General features: G+C 31.9%; 1 pseudogene, besides 3 other annotated features; it reads right to left on the bottom strand.

Annotated features, from left to right (window-relative positions):
* Positions 1–1311: 1311 nt before the first annotated feature.
* Positions 1312–5860: part of a repeat region (core RPS block consists of six RPS units of varying lengths; RPS_1 is 2106bp long, RPS_2 is 1934bp long, and RPS_3, 4 and 5 are 2107bp long, RPS_6 is partial, at 1530 bp long; orientation = reversed) that runs on past the window's edge.
* Positions 1312–5860: part of a repeat region (HOK region) that runs on past the window's edge.
* Positions 4939–5495, bottom strand: CD36_70705 (annotated as a pseudogene).
* Positions 4939–5495: a sequence feature (Similar to Pichia stipitis IDH1;~degraded pseudogene in HOK region of MRS_1).

Here is a 5860-nt window from a genome sequence, read left to right as displayed (position 1 = left end):
TAATGATGGGATGGGCGCGCCTTTGCAAAAATTAAAATTTCCCGTGGACGGAAATAAGCTTTTGCTTTTTGGCTTTAAATGTGACATTGAATTACTCATCATCATCAAAGTTCGTAAATAAATGATTATTTATTTTAAACTTATTGACATTTTTCTACCCCCCCCTCTTTTTTTTTTTTTTTTGGCTAAGAACCCAACAAAATAACAAATAACAACTTTCAATCACCAAATAAGTTAAAGAAATTATCTATCTCAAATTGTAATACCGGCAAACAGATAGAAAGAGACTGATGGAGATGGAGATGGAGATGGAGTTAACACAACACACGGATATAACACAAACTAAATTAGATTTTTTTTCGGATGTTTGCTGTTTCGTACGGATATCGGATTACGGAAAATTGCCCTTATTTCTTCTCTCTTCCTATCTCTTTTGGTGTAGATGTTCCCCTAAGAATTATATTGCTACTACTATTAATAATACTTTAATTCTGTTATCCGAATTGACTAAAAAGGAAAAAGTAATTGCCGCCCTTAATAGTTCTTTTTTTATGGTGACAACTAGACGCAAAATATAGCCGAAATCGATCATCATCAACTATATATACAACTAATGTTATTAAAATACTGAAGAACACTCTTAAAATTATGTGTCTTTGTTTTCTGAATCATTTTGGTAATAAAATGTTTATTGCTAGGGATTGTTTGACTGAAATCCCATCAACCAAAGTATAAACCAACTAAAACACATCAGAAGTCCAGCTATAGAATTCATATTTATATGTAGAAAAAACCTGTTCTATATATACCCCAACAAATTGTAATCAAATAAAATCTTATTATCAACCGATATGTAATCAGCTACTGAGTACAATCATTAGCTATTCTAATCTCTTATCCTAATTGCCCAAAAGAAGAATCATATGAATTAAGTCTGGTTGTAATCATGATCAAAACACAACTCTTGGAAAGTCACAAGTATAAGTAACACCTATAATACCTTAACTATATTATGCCTCTGGTTATTACTTGCAAATAAGTACAAAGAAACTTGAATGTTGTAAAGAATAATCCATTAAATAAATGCATTTATGCCTCTTTCAATATCAGATCAGGTTTGCAAATGGCAATGTACTATTATGTGAATTAATACACTTGTAGGTTTATTTTTTATATTATGATGGCTGCGAAAACAGTATTTTATGAGAAATTTCTCCCCAGTCGGGTAAATTTGATTGTGAACCATCAGAAAACTTCTTTTTCTTATTTCCAATTATTTTTTTCAGCAAAGAGTCTAGCCGGGTAGGGTTTATACAGGCTAAAATCTGACAAAATCTGACCATATTCTTTTATTATATTAAATAGTAGAAAATGAGCTCCTGACTTCAATGGTACCATTATTTTCAACGTAGCACAAATATTGAGCAAGTTATAGCAAATTTGATTTTCCAGAAACACATAGTAAAGACAGAATCCATCAAAAAAATAAATTACATCAGTCTAGCCGGGTAGGCTTTATGTAGGTAAAAATTTGACCATAGCTTTTTATGACATTAAATGATGGAGAATGAAATTCTGACTTCAACGGTACTATTCTTTCCGCTGTAGCATAAACATTGGGCAAGTTATTGCAAAATTTGTTTTTTTGGAACTCTTAAGTCAGCAAGTTTGAGATTTTGAAAAATTTTTGAAATTTTTTCAGAAACCAAGAATGAAGGTAAAACCCACCAAAAAAAAATTCCCACCAAAATCAAAAATTTGACCCTAATGTTTTATGACATTAACTAATAGAAAATGAGCTCCTGATTTCAATGGTGCCATTATTTTCAACGTAGCACAAATATTGGGTAAGCTATAGTAAATTTGATTTTCCAGAAATGCATAGTAAAAGCAGTGCTTTGCAAAAAAAATAAATTACATCAGGTCTGCCGGGTATGATCCATATATAGGTAAAAATCTGACCAAATTTTTTTGATGGCATTAAATGATGGAGAATGGCTCGCTGATTTCAATAATACCATTGGTTTCAACATAACTCAAATACTGGGTGAATTATAGCCAATTGTATTTTGAGGACATAGATGTATGCAAGGATGAGGATTTCGTTCGAAACCTGCAGATACTTAGACATCAAATAGTAACAGAATTGTTGATCAATATAACGAAAGTACATTTGAACCATAAAAAGACAAGCTTTATTATAATCACAATCATAATTTCTCCTGCTGTTTTATACATCAGCTAGTTGTATTAATATCAATGTGGTTGGTTACCAAGCTGATAGTACAAACATAGTGTAGACAATAACAAATAAGAAAAAGACCAGCAGCTCCCTCTAGAAATAAAGCAGAGTTGTCTTGAGAACGAAAGAGCAGCAATCATGCAACCTAGTGGCTATTGTTTATGATTTGAGAAAATAAAGATATAGTTTCTCCTAAACACAAATGAAGCAAAAGTAGTAATCACATGTTAATTGTCTCAATTGACTAGTAGCAAGGAGTAGACATTAACTTCAAACAAAGACACTAACACCCTCCACAATATGAATAATGTCAGTAATGTTCTAATCAGCAATGAAATTTGAGTCATACGACTTCTTATTATGATTTTGTTTAACAATCTTTATACTTCTCCTATCATTGTTAGAATCAGAATCTGATCGTTGTTGTTATCCGTCTTTTCCGATGGTTCATTTCTTGTCAGAGCATTTGCTTGAAGTGATATTGGTAGTCTTGTATCCTGCTTCTCATTTCTTTCCATTGTCTTCAAGCACTCTATTTGTAAAAAACCAACACAAATATCCATATTGATAGTCTATTAAGACTAACATGCCCTGATGTAGATCCCTCTGATGAATCCCCTATTAAAATCTGATTGTTGGTATTGCTTAATTTATGGACACTTAGGGAAAACTCTAAATCTTTACCGCAATAAAATAAAAATTAATCCAGCCACTTGTCCGACACCCATAATACTTTTATAAAACAACTTAGTATATCCTTATTTCCCAAATAGTTCAATAAACTGTTTCATTTTTCAATATTTTGCTCATAATCCCTTTCTTGTTGTTAAAATATCAATTAGTATTTTATAGTGTTTCCAATACGAACTAAATCCCAAGCATGAAGTAACACCAAATACACAAGGTAGTAGTGAATGACTCTTGATCAAACTAAAATTTAAGATCATCAATTTTCCATATGCTCTTAAACATTATACTGAAACCTTGCTAATTGATTTGGCAAAAGGAAACAATGAATAATAAAATGTACCCAGTTGAGAAAATGATAGCCAGTAGAATAGTAACCCCATTAGCACTAACACTTTCAACAGTACGTGCCATATCTTCGCTTAAACTCCCCATATCAATGATTCTTTTCCCATAAACAATAAATATGACAAACCTGTTGGCCTTCCTATTGTAAACCAGTTTTCATTGAAATTAAGTGTTCTCTTCATTAAAATTCAACCATACACAAGAAGTCTTGGGGAAATCAAATTCATCACAAATTGTATCATAATTAACAAATGTATCCCCGATAGAAGCCATGCATCTAAAAGTTTATGAATGGACAATTCTTAAATGTTGTAATAATCTTGTGGTTTTACCAAAACTTCTTAGACGAGTATTCCCATACATCTCCACAAGATTTTTGACAGTATTCAGGACAGCTTGATGAACAAACGGGATATATCATCTTCATTAATATCCAATGAAAAATTGATGAGTACTTCTTTTTTGAGCATTAGCAGAGGGCAAAGTTCATAATCAAAACAAACTGCCCATCGTCTATCTCCTTTAGTACCGTCTATAATTGTTGAATCTGGAATACCCAATTTTCACTCAACTATTGATACACAACACCAGGATGAAATATATTTTATCAATACTATTTTATATATCTTCAAATGTGTATACCATTTTGATTAATTGATGATGTAGTTCAGAAGAAGGTAGAGTGGACGATGTGTAAGAGTTATTTTTATGCTTGAGAAAATTTTTTTGTTTTTTTTTTTTCCTTTGTACGTGGCAAACCATGGGTCCTATATTTATGCTCTCTATACAAACTCTACCAAAGAAGTATAATAACAGTTAAAACCCAATTCCCTTGATTTTTTTTAGTGGACAAAGAACCATAAAAGTGTTTCCTGCAATATTAGTAGAATATGATTGATCTTAGTCTGACAAACCATACTTCATTCTACCAACAACTATGAATTTATATTGTAGTAGTAAATGTTGAATTCTATGTAACCAAACAGCAATCGACTTTTAGTGATGACTCTCTAAAGCGGTCTTCCACGTATGCTTATAATCCAACTTGTCTCTTCCCAACACACATTGAGTTTAATTTTTAAGCAGGATTAATTCTAATGCATCAATGGCATATAATAGTTGGTTGGCTTTTCCTTAATCGGCTCAACATAACAATAACCATATTACTCAATAATGACAATAACCAAGTCAACATGTGTATAGTATAACCTTATCAAGCTTACACACCAGTAATAAGTTAATACTAGTTGAATTCACTTCACTTGCCCTTAATGAAATTCTGTGATGAGAACAACCATTCACTTCAATACTTTAGTTGATGTATTAACAACTAATCAAATTAATTGTTGATGAACAAGGGTGAGGATATGAAACTTAGCTGAGTGGTAAGTAATTCCCCAAGAAGCTTCTGTTCATGTCTCGACGTTTCCTCAATGGGAGCAGTACAACAACACAATATCATTATGAAGTGGGACATTAGATTGTAATCATGGAAGTTCCAAATGATATTGACCACAGCACATCCTATTAAGAAACGCATTAAAATCCAATAAAATGACTAATTCAAACTTCCTTGTATACAGTGCCGTATTATTATTCTGTAGCTCACAACCAATTAGGTTAATTGAACCATGAACTGGCAATTACCACTAAGTCAATTCTGAGTTCTTACCATTAATATCTAAACCAAGGTGACAACAACCTAGTTCAAAAACAGCATATTCTCTACCAAAGTTAACACCTGGAACCAAGCCTGAACCATCTATTAATGCATCACTAATGCTGGATAAGTAACGACCATGCACGGTGGGGGTGGCCACAACATAAGCTTGTCCTGGTTTGGCAAAAGCTTGTATAAAAATATTATCGACAATCAAATCACTTACTCCAATACCTGTGTAATCTTGACCAACATCTCTCACAACTTGACTTAACAAATTAATTTCATGATGTTAGCTTTTTGGATACCAGTAACCAATTTTCTGTTGTTCCTTAAAGTAAAACCACAAGCAAATATGACAACGCTTTCAGACTTAATTCTTGTCAAAGCCTTCAAGGATTCAACAACATCTGGTCATGATTGATGACCCAACACATTCTATTCACCTTCAGTATATTCACTGATTTAGGAAGAATCAATATCATCGTAAATGCTCTTAACACCTGGAATGTTCTTAATAAAAACTAATGAAGCTTAAATATCGAATTCCCTTTTTAATCAATGATTTGGCAAATTTCAATCTCTAATAAAATAATTAAAGTGATTTCAAAATATCAACCATGATGTTCCAAATATGGCAACTACTCAACAAGCCATAGATCCCAAAAGTCAAAAAACCGATTACTAATAAAATACTTGTTGAGGATATCAATTACTGCTTTGAGACAACCAATAGCAAGAACTTGTTATAGTTTCACTCATAATCCTGGACTTCTAATAATGGGAATTGAATTGCTCTTTATTCATTTAATGATTCTTAGATGTGCATCATAAACATCCATATCAATTAGTAAATAATAATTTGTTTAACCATTAGTACTATCCAGCTTCACTCATTAAAATAATTAAACCTATTTTCATAA

The sequence above is a fragment of the Candida dubliniensis genome, chromosome 7, assembly GCF_000026945.1.
Source record: "Candida dubliniensis CD36 chromosome 7, complete sequence".
In the NCBI taxonomy this organism is placed as follows: Eukaryota; Fungi; Ascomycota; class Pichiomycetes; order Serinales; family Debaryomycetaceae; genus Candida; species Candida dubliniensis.
Note: the sequence above shows the minus strand (reverse complement) of the source record. Positions and strands in the feature narration are given on the sequence as shown.